General features: G+C 39.0%; 1 protein-coding gene across 3 annotated transcripts in view; it reads left to right on the top strand.

Annotated features, from left to right (window-relative positions):
- Ncald (neurocalcin delta) overlaps positions 1-17,201 on the top strand; it is a 400,078-nt gene that overhangs the window by 208,572 nt on the left and 174,305 nt on the right. The gene's annotated exons all lie outside the window — the stretch shown is intronic.

The raw sequence follows: 17,201 nt of genomic DNA, 5'->3' as shown, positions 1-17,201 counted from the left end.
AAATAGTCTCAGAAATCCTAATGTGTATTTAGACTTCAGAACCTGCTCCCAATAAAGCACAAGCCACCTTTGCTAGCTGTGTCTGACAGAGGGCTTGTCATGTGATGGCTGTGTCTGTGAGTGGCCACAGAGGTCACTACAAACCCATTAGTGGACTGAACCAGAGACCTTCGCTACTTATGTCTGATATGCAGCCACCTTGAAGGAAGCCTGTAACTCGTGGAAACACAGCCCATTAGCTGCCAAGTGGAAATGAAGACAAAAAAATATATTGCAATAACTCAATTAAGAAACTTGCAGAAGGAAAGGTTTCTTGTGGTTTCTTCTCTCCCTTCTTTCCTTTCCAGCCTCTTCCTACCTGTATTTTTCCTTTTCTACTTAATCACAAGGAGCCATTGGCGGTGGCTATTGGGTCCTCTCATGCCAAGGAGTACAAAGGGTTGTTATTCAGGACAGTGAGAACACACTCACCTGTAGCTCTGGGTGAAATAGCTCATTCAGCACAGAAAGGTCAAGCCTTCCTGGCTTCCTTCCTTCCTTGCCTCCTTGGGGTTGTTTTCTTTGTAAAAATTAAATAAAAGGGTCTTTTTAAAAAAAAAGTACAAAATAAGGTAAATAGAAGTAACCTTTCTTGCACGAGAAAAGAGCCCTAAGTGAAAGCCCAGAAGAAGTGCATTTGTCTTAGAATGGCAGGTCACAGAATGAGGTGATTCTTTATCAGAGCCAAATCCCATGGAAGGTCTTCTCAAGGTTTTCAGCCTATGGTTCATTAGACTTCTACCCCATGGTTTTCATCAAGCTTCCCCAGGGTGTAGGCTTTTTAATATTTTGTCAGATTTTTTTTTTTTTTTTGCCATGAACCTTCATTTATAAATCTGGCACTTTCACTTATTACAGAAATTCTGGATTGGGTTATTTTCTGAGTAAAGCAACCATTCGATTTTTTTCTGTTCAAAGATCTGGGTCTATTTTGGAGTAATGTTTTTTTTTATAAACAGTCGCTCTATTGCATCTGTCTTCAGATTTTGTTTCTAGACCATCCTGATGTCATTTTGTATCATGGTGATTAAATCCAGTGGAGTTCCTTGTTTAAGAGCATCCAAGTAGTAACTGGCTGTGACAATTTAGGCAGGTCTTGGCCCAAGACCAGCACTGGGCACTTGTAATTTCTCTTTATCTTTCTGGGGGCTCTGTGACCCCAGTGATGCTGATACTACCTCTTCCCCCTCTAACTTCTCCTTACCCTGAGTTTTATATTACACCTGTGTTCTATTCCTGTGCGTTCCCTGTCTTGAATTATTTACTATTGGTTCTTTTTCTGTCCAGGCACTATAAGCTCTTTGAGGAAAGGCTTCTGCCTTCTTGTCTTTTACATCTTCATGATACTAAGTCTGTAGCACTTAATGTTCACCTGCCATTATCCTCTGTTCCTCTGTCTTTATTCTCTGTTCCTCCTTGGAACCTGATCAAAACAGTGTTTTGTTTTTGTTTTTGTACCAGGGATTGAACCCAGGGGTGCTTAACCACTGAGCCACATCCCCAGCCCTTTTGAAATATTTTATTTAGGGACAGTGTTTCACTGAGTTTCTCAGGGCTGTGCTAAGTTACTGAGGCTGGCTTTGTACTCGTGATCCTCCTGCCTCAGCCTCCCAAACTGCTGGAATCACAGGAATGCGCCACCATACCTGGCTAAAACATGTGTTTTTTCAACTTGAGTAAAATATATACTTTCCCTGTGTTCATGGACAGAGAGTTGGGCTCAACCAAGCAAAACATCCACATTTGTCTTCAGAACATCCCCACCTTCCTTTCAAGTTCCCTTTGCCCATCTTGGAGATCCCAGGCTCCTCCCTAGGTGTCTTTCTTACTTCTTATTCTGGGTCTTTCCTTCACTGAGGTTTTAGCTGAACATAACCCTCCTAGGCCAACCAGGTTCTAAAAGAACTTGAGGACTAGAAAGACTTTAAGGCCAAAGAAATGTGCCTCCAATTGTGAAATTGCTGGCTTGGTGAATAATGGGGATACTTGAACCCATTTGGTCTCCCAGGAATGGCATCTCTTGGGTAGATGCCTACTTTCCTTGCTGCTAGGGCAGCCAGGCTTGGGAGCTCCTTGAAAAATGAGCACATTGCCAACAGACACTAGTATGGCAATATGTAAATCAATGGATGTGTAACTGATGTGATTCTGCAATCTGTATATGGGGTAAAAATGGGAGCTCATAACCCACTTGAATCAAATTGTGAAATATGATATATCAAGAACTATGTAATGTTTTGAACAGCCAACAATAAAAAATTAAAAAAAAAATGAGCACATTGATCTCTGTCCTTATGGAGCAAATGTGCTAGCAGGAAAATGAGACTGTATATGTGATGAAGGATGACTAAGAGCCTTTCTCATCCCGTGATCCTGGATTCCAATCTCAGCTTTTCTACTCACCAATCGTATGTCCTTGGGCAACTTCCTGAAAATTTTGTGGAGGTTCATTTTCTTCAATAGGGCAACAAAACCTATTCTGAGGATGTTGTAAAGATCCATGAATTTCTGGTGTGCTCCATACACAGTAGGTGTGGATGACATGGTGCCATCAGCTAATTTAAGTCTAAGCAAGGCACTTTGGAAGTCTGAGAACAGGTCTGTTGAACAAGGCGATGATGGAGATGGGTGAGAACTTCTCAGAGTAGCAGCTCTTGGCCTCATAGGAAGATGCGCTGAGTGCTGGCCCATACCTGTGCTTGGTCACAGGAGCCTCCCTCATTCCCTGATCCGTTCTTGGAAACAGCCTGCTGGGGGAGTAAGTAAAAAGTATGAGTGAAATCTGCCAAAGACAAAATTATAGCAAATTGAGCTTAAAGGTCTAACTGACTTTTATTCAAGATTCTAGAATCAGCCCATATCTCATTCCATAATACAGAATGGGTTTCCAGTATGCTGAGTAAAAGGGGTTGGCTTTATAGGCAAAGAGGGGAAGAAAAAGCATAAGAAGGCAGAAATAATAAACAAAAGGTCACTCAGTTTTTTTAAAGCTACTGTCCTTATAGAGTGAGGGAATGTCCTTATCATGCAGGCTTAAGACTCAGTAAAATGATCCCCTTTAGATTAGTTGCTGTGAATCTCTCTCTCTCTCTCTCTCTCTCTCTCTCTCTCTCTCTCTCTCTCTCTCTTTTTTAACTGGCCCATTTCAGAGTTCAGTGTGATTCCATGCCACTTACCACGTGTGTCTCCATTCTGATCTTGTCTGGTTGGTCGGGGCTTAGTGCAGGAGCTAAATAATGGCCTTCCATAAATTTTGTTTAACAAACACATATATGCTGTCACTCTATGACTGACAGGTAAAGGTGATTTTCTCCCCTATGGTAACTATTTGTGTTTCTGAGTCTCTCTTCTCCACTGACTCGTGGTCCTCACAGCCAGAGTCTGTCTGGACTATCCTATTATCCCCAGTCCCCTGTTGAGATGGAGCTCAGTGCTTAATTATTGGTAGGTAGAGGGTTTGAAAAGATAGAAGATGCTGGAGTGGTATTGCACCAAATCTAACAACACAAGTGATCATATGAAGTATTTACTAGAACTCTGCACAAGTATGTTGTACACACATTTTCTCTATTTACAAGAACATGATTCAGTTAAAGGGGAGATGGCAATGTGGTCTGTGGCCCTCCAAAACAACACTGGGAGGTTAGCAGCGGAAGAAATATAGGACCTAGGAAAGTTGCAACAACCTTGAAAATGATGGTTGTGGTGCATGAAAGGAGAAACAAACAACGAAACAATCCCCCCAAGCCCCAAGCATATAAAACTGGAAGAGGAATCTATAAAATCAAGCTTGATGCCAAAAGACAAGTTGGCAGATTGTAATGGATCATTGCAAATTCCTGCAGCCACCTGGTGTGTGATTTAACACTTCTCTGAGCTTTTGTTCCATGATATTTGGGGCTGAATTTATTCCCATTCCCTTGTCAAAAGCAATGTTTTTAAAAGGCTGGCTGTTTTCCTTCCATTCTTGTTTACACCTTGCCATCCTGCTGTTTACAAGATTGGTCTCTCACGCTCTGCCTGGGGTGTTTTCTATTATTGTGTCGCTAAAATTGCCAAAGGAGTTTTTTTTGAGCTGCTCTGTTTTGAAGAATGGGGGAGCCATGCTGTCCTGTGGAATCCCAGCCTGGCATGGCATCTCCCCAGTGAGCTATTATGAACTTGTGACCAACTGTGAAACTTTGCACATTCAAGTATTTTAAATGCTTGAAAGTGCTATTGTGCATCTCATTATTAGAGATATGATATCAGGTACGCTCCTCACGAGGGCTGGGGCCTCGTGCGGGAAGGTAGTGTGAAAGGTGATTTCTTTTCCAAGTGAAGCTTGCCATTTTCTGTCCAGAACTGGATTAGAGATGATGAGCTATTGCTTCCCGCCGCTCCCCCTCTGCATCCCATCTTCATCTTGATCTGGTCTTTCTCGCCCATCTGAATGATCCTGGGTCTGGTGATCAGGTGATGCTCTGCCTGGGCACTCAAACATGATGGCCCCCTGAGCAAAGGGGAAACGGAAGCTGGAAATTATAGATTTGATCTTTTGAAGTATGGACTGCAGAAAAGACAAGGGATTTGAGTAGAAATTGCTTTGAATCTTGGCTTTAATTATAATTTTGGTGGCTCTTGGAAGCAAGTGGCATGGCCCCAGGTGAAGTGGTAAAAAAGGTCCAATTTCCCTGGCCTTTCTGAGCCTGTTCCCAGCTGCATCATCTCAGGAAGCCTTCTTGTTCCTTCCCCTTCCACCCATCCTTCTCTGCTTCTGGTGCCCGTTGGCCTAGCTCAGATCTTGATTGGCCTGTCTCAGGCTTGGTACTTCAGCTTCCTTTCCCTTTGTGCCCCTTTCTTCCCATCAGAAAATCTAGTTCGATGTTGTCCCTTCAGGGGTAAAGCTATCTCATTTAATACTAAATGAACATATATTAGGTCAGATGCCTATGCTGGATGTGTCTCCACGAGGGTGGAAGGAATATGAAAAAAAGCACAACTCACCAGGCCTCAGAAGACCTGGGTTTTTTAATTCCAGTTTTGTCACTTATTAGCAGGTGAGCATGAGTTAGGTGACTTCACCTTTCTCAACACCTATGTCCTCATCTACATAGTGGAATTGATGAGTCCGTGCTAGCACATCTCAAAGAACACGAGACTTTCTCCTGCCAGGATTATTGTAATGCTCTAACGAGATGAGGCAGTTGAAATCTCCTTATAGATAAGAGGTGCTATGCAAGTGTAAGGTAGGAAGGCAAAAAGGTGCCTTAGCCCTGCCCCAAAGGCATAGAGTCTTTACAGAATATAATATAGTAAAAATCTTCAGCCAGCTTTTAAAGTTTCCTATAACCACAGTTTGTCTGTACCTGCTTCCTTGTCCATAAAAAAGGATGCACTCAGACCCCACAGGGTACAGTGAGTGTTAGAGATACTTCTGGGCTATGATGGGTGATGTCCCAGGAAACACCTCATAGGATGAAAATATCACAAGTTGGAAATTCTTTAAATACCCCTTACCTACTGAATGTGATTTAGCAACATGGAGCACTGCAGAGTGTGGGCTATTTCCTCTCGTGACCATGGCTGACTGGGAGCTGCAGCTCCTGGTTGCCATCCATCAGGGAGAGAGAACGGCTAGCCCAGGAAAAGATCCAGATTCAAAATTCAAATTATGGTCGCTGCTGAATGCAGATTGCTTTCACACTTCTGTAAAGTAGAAAAATTGTAAGTCTAACTATCCCCAGTCACAAATGTCTGTAAATGAGAAGATGGGTATAAAGTCCCTGAGCATAGAGCTGCTTGTCACTTGGCATGTAATGCAATGTTGCTATGCAATGCAGTGTTACTTCTCTTCTCTCTTTAACATGCACTTTAAGAAGTGACTCTCTAGAGTATGGCACAAGAGTTTCTGCATACTTCACTACCTGTGTGTGTGGAAGATCTAAATAACTGAAAGTGGCATTAACATAGCCAAGAAGGATGATCTAATCCAAAGGCAACATTAAATAGATGGACACCATTCTCCAACATGGGGTTAATTACAGTGCTACTTAGGGCCTTGTTGAAATCCAGTGGCGCCGGGTGTGGGGTGGGGGATCAGCAATACTGATCCTGTTTTTAATTAAAATTTTGATGTTACATTCTTCCTGTATATTTTTCATTATATTTGACTTTAAGAATATTTGCATGATTTGCTATGGTTTCTTTTGAGCCTTCCTAAATTTTATTGCACGGCAAGTATGATGCTCACTTGTCTGACTTCACCCTGATGTTGCCCTGTACTATGCTGGGCAGAAAGTTCCAGAGAGGTCTTAGGTCCTCAAGCCCCCACTCCTTCTTTTCCCTGACCAACTCTGTGGTCCTGAATTTAGTTTAATCATAATCTAGTGAAAAGAAAAGACTATACCAACTGAAATTTTGATGTTCTTTCCAGTTATGTGACTGCAATGAAAAGTATACTTTGGAATGAAACAAAGTAAAACTTCATCAGGAGCTTGATTTAGATTGGGGGTCACACTCAGTAGCCCCCATCCTGGCTACCTGTTTTAGGTCAAGTTTTATTGGCACACAGGCCCCCTGGTTTGTTTTTGTGTCATCCGTGGATGTTTTTGTGCTATAATGGCAGAACTGAGTCATTACAACAGAGAACATATGGTCCGCAAAGCTGAGAGCATTTACTATCTGATCCATTACAATAAAGGGTGGTGGACCTCCAATTTAGATTTTTAAAGCACTCAGAAGTTCTTAGGTAAGAATGCATATTTGGTATCAATAGAAAAGTCCCAGTTGTTTAGAGATTTATGTACAGAGAATACAGGGGCTTTTACATATTGTTATAACCTTCTATCTGTAAGATGTTGGGATATGGGGAAGGGATTGGAGAAGCAGCATTGGGTGGCTGGGGTTTCTCTGCATTGCTGGGAGTCCTGTTGAAGTCCAGCCGACATGAGATACTTACGTGAAACTGACATTGTTCATAACTAGTAGTAAGCAAACACGGGGTTTGGGGAAATTGCATTCATTTGCATCATCCATAAATGATTCATGCATTTAATCACTTCATTCTGTTAATGTTAACTTTTTAACTGACTGACTTCACTAATGACAAACAAATGACAAACATTTAGTGAGCATCTATTTATGCAGAAACTGCTTGAGTCATTTTCAAACTTCAAACTACATCTCAGTCTGAGCATGAGCAAAATGGAGATAGGAAGGCCTGGAATCATATTCTGATGTTCATTGAGTTTGGGGTGCATAGAGTAGGCCACAGGGAGATGAGAGGAGGTGAGCTCATGGGAGGCTGTGATTGCTGGCTTGGGAGCTTGGACTATAACCGTTATCTAGCAGGGAATTTCTTTGATCAAGGAAGTGGCATAACCTCACTATGCTTTAACTGAGGTGTCAATTGGTAATCTTTGGAGGGACTAGTTAAAGGCAATTTCAGTAGCCTGGTAGGATTTGCAGTCATACAGAAATGATAAAGGCTTCATGTCAGAGGTAGCCATGAAAATGGAAGAAAAGACAGATCTGAGACCACGGTTTAGGGTGAAACCAACAAATATTCAGCCATTCGAAGACAGAGGGTTCCTGGATTTGAAATGGCTGAATGAATTAAGGTTTGGAGGCTAGAGAGGGTATTAATAAAAATAAAATTCAGGTAGAGGAAGCCGGGTTGGGGGGGGGATCAAGAATAATAATTTCAGTTTTATATATAAAGAATAAGAAGTGGTATAAAACACTTGGGAAAACATAAAAGTGAATCAGAGAGAGAGATAGGTGGAGGGAAAGAAAGGAAGAAGGAGGAGGAGAAAGAGGAGTAAGGGGAGGAGAGGAGAGAAGGGGGGAAAGACAGAGATTGGCGCTAGAAATGAAGATTTAGGAATTATGAGAGAAAAAGTAACCATCGAAGCCATAGGCATATGAAACATCAAGGGAAGAAGTTAAAAACAGATGAATTCTGAATAAACAACTATGGTAAGTTGTGAGATAAAAGTGGGAAGCTCAGAAAAATTCAATTTCAGATCAATAAAGAATAATGTCTTAGTGGAAGGATGCAAAATATGTCCCATGCAAAATTTTAGACATATTTATAAAAAGAACTATATTTATTGTTGACCTGAAATTCAAATGTAACTGAAAATTCCACATTTTTATTTGCTAAATCTTGCAGCCCTAGACTGCAGTGATTACCTTCATTTATGTGACAAAAGAAAGAGGAGAGAGTGGAAGAGTCTGGGAATGGACAGGCAGTTCCCAGGAAGATCAGGATGTTGTAGTGGCATAGAATCAAAGGACAGAATGAGTTTCAGGGGAATGAAGTAGGAAAGTTGCATTTGGCAACTAGAAAATCAGTAGGCACCTTACAGAAAGCAGATGGAGAGCTGGTTGCAGGGAGTTAAGAAGTTAATAAAGGTAGATAAAGTTAATAAAGGTAGATAAAGTTAATAAAGGTCCTGTAGATCCTTCAATAGGAAGCATGATGTAAATGCAACCAGCAAAAAAGAAATAGAAGGCAGGTTTGCAGGATTTGTCAGGCTGGGCTGATTTCTGGCTTTGAGAAGAAGCCCAGAGAGGTGGTCTCAAGATAAAAGAGAAATGATGGGGAAGAGGTGGAATGAGGTGTGAATGACATTGGAGGAGACCTTCAGGACATAGATGGAGGAATTAACCTTTACTTGGAGGATGCTCCCTGTTCATTAGCCATGAAGGAAGCTGGAAGACATGGACAAAGAGAGGGTGATTTTGAGAGTAGGAAAGAGAAGGAAGACTCTTTATTTCTATTTGTGATGAGCCTGTGCTTTTGAGAATGTATGTTATGGAAAAAGAATTGGGGGAGCAGAAGGGAAAGACTCAGGCTCCAAATACCACCTCTTTGCTGATTGTGCAGGACAGATATGATGAAGAGCTTAAAGGTGCTTATAATTCATCCAAGTGGGAACAATGTGTTTCTCTCATCTTGTGTTTTCCTTCAGCTCTAGCAATCCATATTGCTTCATAGCCTGTGAGATTGCCCACTAGAGAGGGGAAAATAACAGAAACAGAACTGAACAGATTTTCTCCTCTGTTTTATGAAACCAGGAGATTCTGGCTATAGAAGGATCAAAGTTGTTTATCTATGTCCCCAGTCCTGAAATGGGACAGCGGGTTGCCTGGTAGTAGGCATTTTGGGGAGACATGTGGAATTTCTAGTCTGGGTTTTTTGTCCTCCTCTGTGCAGATTGTGTCATGTGGGATTAATGGCTCTGCCATGTCACACTCTGCATGCCAGGGGCTCACAGATTCACATGTGACACATGTTGGTCTCAACCATCCTTCTGTTTTCTGGAAGCTGAGGTGGAGAGGCGGCAGGCTATTCTGCAAATGGCAGACGATGAGGTTGAGAAACTCAGCCCGCCATCTCATAACCGCTTCCCTGTCTTCCGGCAAGAGCAGGGATGTCCTCTGCAGCACGGGGAGGGAGGGAGCCATTTGCAGAGCTGTGGAAGCTTGGGAGAGCTGAGAAAGAGAAAGAGTTATTTCAAGGAGGGGGTGGGGTGTTGCTGTCTGCCTGGGGAAGCTCTTCAGTGCCTCCACCTCCAGAGAACATTAACATTTCCAGCTCCTTCTCCACAGCCTTCTCTCTCCCTCCCCCTCTCTCCAACACAAAGGCACAAATGAAATTCCTAAAAGTAGAATACTGCTGTCTAGTTATTTTTAGTATTTGCTGTTAGTATTTATCAAGCTTTTCAGTGTTAATTTGTCCTCCCACCCATTTCTCTTCCTGCCTCTGTGTGCTGGGCTGAGGCTGGAAGGAGCACACATAAGAAACAGCTGGTGACCTCGTAGAAACATGTCCTAGAGAGAGGAGACAGGAACCTTCAAATCAGTCTCCCCCACTCCGTCCCTGAAGCAAAGGAGAAGGAAGGATCTCTATTCCATCAGCTTTGGAGAGCAACACAAGCACAGGGGAGAGTGAATCCATTAGAATGTCTAGGTGGTGTTAATGTCTAGGTGGCCCTGGTCAAAGAGTTGAGTCAGGGAAAAAATGTCATGTACAGATGTCATCATGAAAGCAGAAACGGGCCAGAGGCCAGGTAAACGAGTAGAAATCAGGGAGAAGCAGATGTCAGGGGAGAGAGAAGAATATATAAAAATCCATGCAAATAGTTAGGATTTTGAAAGAACTGAAGAGCTTGAGAAAGATGGGGTAGAGTTGACTTTGAAGAACCAGAGGAGCACTGTGGCATGCTGCGGCTTCCTGCTGAAACCCTGCTCGTTCCTGCCTCAACTACCTGTCCTGTCACCTGGAACCAGCCATGCTCAGAGCAGTGACATCCTTCCATAGAGAAACCCCCCAGGATATGTTTTAACAGAGAGCTGTTGCATAGAAGCAGGACCTTGTCAATCATGAGTCTTGTCAGACTGCACGGTCACTGGATGTCTTCCCTGCCCATCGATGTATTTGTTTCTTGGGGAGAAGAAAAGAATTGTTTTTTTTTTTTTTGCATCTTTAAAAAAAAAGTATTGGTTTCATGTTTGCATTCTTTTAAACTTTATTATCATTTTTAGTTTCTATAAAAATATAATAAATGAAATGAAAAGAAAAATTCAATGAATAGGCTAATAGCAAAGTAAGCAGAGGAAAGAATCAGTGAACTGTAAATAGGATCATAGAAATTACCCAGTCAGAAAAACAGAAAAAAATAGGCTGAAAATTTGTAAAAGTTTTAGAGAAAAGGAAAACAGCCTTGGGGATGTATGGAAATATAAAAATTATCTAACATTTATCATTAACCTCCTGGGAGGAAAGGAGAAAGAGTACAAGGCTAAAAATGTACTAGAGATTTTTCCAAGTTTGGCAGAAGACATTGGTCCCAATATATAAATGAAAAGACAAAGATAAAACAATGGATTTAAGAAAAAAATATGTATATTGTCTATAAGAACCCCCCCTCGAATATAACAATAGAAAACAACAAAGCCTAGAGAACTCAACAACATTGTCAATGAAGAGACCTAATTTACATTTATAGACGCCACCCAACAACAGACTGGACATTACTTTTAAGCAGTCATCAAAAAAATATTGTGATAAACTATAGAAAAAAATCTCAACAAATTTAAGATCATTGAAATCATACAGAATATGTTCTCAGATCATGATGGAATCAAACTAGAATTCTGTAACAGAAAATTGCCAACAGTTGACACTAAATTATCATCAACAATTATTGACTATTGGTGGGTATGCATACCTGTAATATCAGTCACTTGGGTGGCTGAGGTGGGAGAATGGCAAGTTCAAGACCAGCTTAGGCAATTTGGTGAGACCGTGACTTAAGATAAAAAATAAATAAGTATAGGGATGTAGCTTAGTGGTAGAACAGCCTTGTGTTCAATCCCCAGCTCTACTAAATAATTAATTTGTGGACCAAAGAGGAAGTCTCAAAGAAAAAAAATACATTGAAGTAAAAAATACAAAATATAAAAATTTGTGACATTTGGTTAAAGCAGTTAGGAGAGAGAAATCTACAGCATGAGTGTAATACTTATATTAGAAAAGAGAAGTCTCAAATCAATAATCTAAGCTCCCATTATAAGAAACTAGTTTTTCAAGAAACTAGAAAATAAGAGCAAAATAAATACAAAAGAAGTACAAGGAAAGACATAGTAAAGGCAAGAGCAGAAATCAATTAAATTTAAAAGATAAAAACAATAGAGAAAATAAAGAAACAAAAAGCTGGGTTTTTTTTGAAAAGGTCAATAAAATTGACAAACTTCTAACAAAGAAAAAAGATATAAATTACAAATAACTAGAATCCAAAAGGGGATATTACAGACCTGCAGACACTAAAAGAATAATAAGAGAATACAACTTTATACATATAAGTCTGATAACTTATATGAAATAGACTAATTTCCAAGAGAGCACAAACTACAACTTACACAATGTAAAATAAATAATTTAATAGCCTAATGTCTGAGGAAAATGAATTAGTAATTTGGAAACTTCCAAGACAGAAAATTCCAGGCTCCGATGATTTAATTGGAAAATTCTACTAAACATTTAAGGAAAAATTAATACCAATTTCTACAACCTCTTACATAAAAGAGAAGATAAGGAAACATTTTCCTAATTCATTCTGTGAAGCTAAGAATACTGTGATTCCAAAACTAGAAAAAAGTATACATCAGAAGAAAATTAGAGACTAATGACTCTCATGAATATAGATGCAAAAATCCTTGATAAAGTTTTAGCAAATAGCATACAGAAATATCTCAAAATAATTATACACTACAACCAAATAGGATTTATTCCAGGGATGAAAAGCTGGTTCAATATTTGAAAAGATAAATCAATGTAATCCACTATATAAATCTAAAAGAAAAAAAAATCACAATGATTCTAATTGATGCACAAAAATTATTTGACAGAATTCAACTATTCATGGTAAAAAAATCAGGAAAATAGTAATGAAGGGAAACTGTATCCTTAAATTGATAAATAATATCTACAAAATGCCTTCAGTGAATATTGTACTTAATAATAAAGAACTGAATCCTTTCTACATAAGATCAGAACAATGCATAAGGTCCTCTCTTACTACTCCTAGTTAACATATATGTAAGTTTCACACAGTGCAAGTTAAGAGAGGAAATAAAAGTTATACCGATCAGAAAGGAAGTAATAAAACTGCTCCTTTGATGGTCTACTAAGAAAATATGATGGAACCTATTAAAAAACACCTAGAACTAATAAGTAAGTTCAGCTAGATTGTTAGAATGCAAGATAAACATACAAAATTCAACTGTGTTTCTAAATTCTAGTAATGCACACATGAACATTGATATTAAATATACAATATCAGTTGTCATCACATATGAAATGCTTATGTGCATATCTACCAAAACATGTATTGGATTGGTGTGATGAAAATTACAAAATGCCAACAAAAGAAATCAAAGAACATTTAAGTAAATGGAGAAACATACAATGTTCATGGATCAGAAGACAACTTGGTAAAGATGTAAAGTCTCCCCAAATTGATATTCAGATTTAGGTTTAATGCATTTTTTATTAAAAATACCTGCAAGAGTTCTGGATATATATAGATCAAGATTATTCTAATATTTATGTGAAGAGGAAAAGAAACCAGAAGTTCTGAAACAATTTTAAAAAAGAAGTGGGAGGAGTCACTAAGCCTGATTTCAAGATTTATCTAGCTACAATAATCAAAACTATATTTATGGAATTATCAGGGGAATAGAGACAATGATCAAAGGAACAGAATAAAGAATCTGGAAATAACTGCTTTCTTGACAAGTATGTATAAGTAATTTAATGGAGGAAAGAGCAACAAATGGTGCTGGAGCAGTTGGATATCCATAATTTAAGACAAACAAAAACAAAAGTCAAAATATATATATCTCATATATTTAAATATAAAACAAAATTGTAAAACTTTTAGAAGAAAGCATAGGAAAAAATCTTGAGGACCTATGAACTGCTGAAGACTTCTTAAACATGATCTATAATGTATATATGTGACTACATGAACAATATGATTCTGCAACATGTACACTCAGAAAAATGAAATTATATCTCATCTATATATGATATATTAAAGTGCATAAATGTATTCTACTGTCATGTATAACTAATTAAAACAAATTTAAAAATTAAAAAATATTTATGTGATACTTTTCATTCCATGGAATACGTCTCAGCAATGAAAAGTAATGAACTACCCCATATATGTAACAACTTGGATGGATTTAAAAAACTGTAAGTCAGCTGGGCATGGTGGTACATGCCTTATAATCTCAGCAGCTCAGGAGTCTGAGGCAAGATGATCAGGAGTTCAAAGCAGGAGTTCAAAGCCAGCCTCAGCAATGGTGAGGTGCTAAACAACTCAGTGAGTCTCTGTCTCTAAATAAAATACAAAATAGGGCTGGGGATAGGGCTCAGTGATTGAGTGCCCTTGTACCAAAAAACAAACAAACAAACAAACAAACAAAAAAACACCAAAAATTGTAAGCCAAATTTTAAAAATTTATCCAAAAGCCACATGCTGGATAATGATTTTATTTTATTTGCAATTTTATAAAATGGCAACATTATAAAGATGGAGAATATATTAGTGGTTATCAGGGATAAGAAATTGGCACCCAGAGGGTGGCTGTGACTATAAAGTGGTAGGGAGATGGAGTTCATTCAGCACAGTGATGGAACACTTCTGTATCTAGGTTGTTGTGGTGGTTACATGAATCTATGCATGTGATAATAGAATAATAGAACTGTAAAATATGTCTGCCTATACAAAATATTGGTTTATTTTGCTATCCTTGGATTTTATTTAAAAGAAAGTTATCACTTGTATATAGTCAACTGATTCTTTCTTCCATTCATTATATTTCTATGGTTCACCTGAGCTGTTGCATGTAGCTGTGATTTGATTTTCCCTCTTATCTAGTATTCCATTGTATGAATGTGATTATATTTATTTCTTTGTTCTCTGTTGATGGACATTTGTGTTTTTGCTCTAATCTTCTTCTTGTCTCCTGGTACAAATATGTAAGTGTTGGGCTGGGGATGTGGCTCAAGTGGTAGCGCGCTCGCCTGGCATGCGTGCGGCCCAGGTTCGATCCTCAGCACCACATACAAACAAAGATGTTGTGTCCGCTGAGAACTAAAAAATAAATATTAAAAAAAAATTCTCTCTCTCACTCTCTCTTTAAAAAAAATATGTGTTTCTCTAGATGTTTCAGTCTTTTTGTGCTGCTATAACAAAATACCTGAGACTGCGTAATTTATAAATAACATAAATTTCTCATAGTTTGGGAGACTACAAAGTGCAAGATCAAGGTGCTTGCAAGTACATAATCTATGGGGATCAGTCTCCACTTCCAAGATGGAGCCTAGTTGCTTTAGCCTCTGGAAGAATAAATGCTGTATACTCACATGGCAAAAGGGCAAGAAGGTGCTCTCTTGAATTTGAAACCCTTTTCATCAGTGTGTTAATCCCACTCATGCAGACAAAGCCCTCATGACAATCCTTCCAGTATTAACTCCTCAATACTGTTACATGGGGTGTTAACTTTCAACTTGAAGCTTGTAGGGGACACCGTCACTCAAATTTTAGCACTAGAGAATGCAGGTAGGGGTTTGCTCAGGTGGAGGGTGTGTGAGCATGAAACTTTATAAGATAAGGCTAGTTTGTTCCTAGTGGTTAAATCAATTCATATGCCACCCACCGTAAGTTTAATTTGCATTTTCATCTGTCCATTAACCATTCTTGTTTTCCCTCCTCTGTGACATGCCTGTCTGATCTCTGGCTTATTTTTCTATTGTGTTGTTTTTTTATGACTTATTTGTAGCATTTCTTTATATAATCGGCATATTGGTCTTTTGCTCATTTTACATGTTGCAAACTCATCTTGGATATTGGCTGTCTTTTTGACTTCTTTATATAGTTAGTCCCTTTGTGCCTTAAGAACTCCTTTCCCATTTTGAGGTCAGAAGATTTTTCTCTTGTATTTCCCTCTCAAAGCTTAAGCTCTATGTTTTTCACAACTAAATCCTTAATCCTTCTGGAATTGATCTTTGGGTATGGTTTCTCCTTGGGTTGGTAAGTTATTCCAACCTCTATGAGAGCTCTGCTATCTTTTAACAGTTGAGTGAATGAGAAAATCAAGGAAGAAAGGTCATCTGCAGCAAGGTTTGGCAAGATGGTTAATTCCCCCTTAAGTAGCCTTGAATAGATGATGAGATGACAGGTCTCCTTTGCTGCAGCCAAGATATTCTTGCATCATAAATTTTTCAAATGTTGGAGTGTCACATGTGAGAAAGGAAAAAACAACCCTGCCCCCTAAGTAATGGATCCCCTCTTAGCATTTGAACTTGGCTTAGATCATTTAAACAAGTTATTTTCTGGATTTTTTGAAGTATAAATTCAAAATGCCAGTATGTAAAGTATTCAGAAAATAGGTTCTGCATTTGGAGAGCAATGCAGTTTAGACGAGGAGTCAAGTGACCTGGGTTTAAGCCTTGATCTGGCATTATCTGGTTGAGAAACCTTTCTGTATCAGGATTATGTTCAGTGGGCTATAACAAGAATCCTTCTACAGTGGCTTAATCAAAATGAGTTTTTTTTTTTCCCTCAAATAACATACCCAGAACAGGTAAGGCTGGCCCTGTGTAGGGTCTCCTTTCAGTTTAGGTTTTATAGCCTGTGGATTTTGTTTTTGTGCTTGTTACTTCATGACTACAAGATAGAGCTCTTCTTCCAGAATTGTATCAGTATTTCAGGCATGAAGAAAAGGAGGAGTGAAGACCAAACAGTGAATGCCAAGTCCCTTTGAAAGAACATTCCCAGGAGTTCGACCTAGTATTGTCTGTCTGCATCTCTAGAGTCAAAACTGTTTCACCTGCCCATCATTTTTAGCTGCAGTTTTAGCATGGAAAATTCCATCTCTGAACAAAATTAAGGTTCTGGAAGGAAAAAGGGTAGACTGAACATTGGAGAGGCAACTGGCAGTATCTGTCCCACTGTCTAAGCTTCCACCAGGGATGCCTGTCCACCTCTGGAAGGGTCGTTTGGTTAACAAAATGGAAGATCAAATGCAAGAGTACTTTATACACTATTAAATACATTTCATAATCAGAGTGGAAATGTTCTGAACTATTTTCGCAGAGTATAAATCCAATGATAATGGTAAGATCTACTGAGTCCCTTGGGTAATGAGTATCTTTTGAACCTTGATTTATTCTCTGTCAGACATCTTGTGATAACCAAGAATTAGCATCTTTGTGGATACACATGCTCAAATATCAGTCTTCAGAATATTGTGGAGCATTGTTGTGGTGGATATTTACTGATCTTTCCCGCCTTTTCCCTTCTTCAAAAATCCTTGAATGTTTTTCCATGTGATTTCTGTTTATATTAACTCTACCTTCACCTCCAAGGATAACCCTGGAATAATTTAAGAAGTTTAGCATACTAGACCCCAAAGAATAGTGATTGACTCAGTGATGGGCTACTTGAGTGATCTCAGAACTTTTATTGGGACTGCCATGAATCTGAAATCCTCTTGGATGATATATCTATATGTATCTAGATTTATATCCATAACTGTGTCTATATAATCTTGAAGTGCTGCAGCCATTTTTTGTACCAAGAGGGGAGTAGCATGAGGAT

The sequence above is a fragment of the Marmota monax genome, unplaced genomic scaffold, assembly GCF_021218885.2.
Source record: "Marmota monax isolate L192 unplaced genomic scaffold, Marmota_monax_Labrador192_F-V1.1 WCK01_AAM20220418_F8-fsc00003, whole genome shotgun sequence".
Classification (NCBI taxonomy): domain Eukaryota; kingdom Metazoa; phylum Chordata; class Mammalia; order Rodentia; family Sciuridae; genus Marmota; species Marmota monax.
The sequence above is the reverse complement of the archived record's forward strand: the minus strand, read 5'-3'. Positions and strand labels throughout refer to the sequence as shown.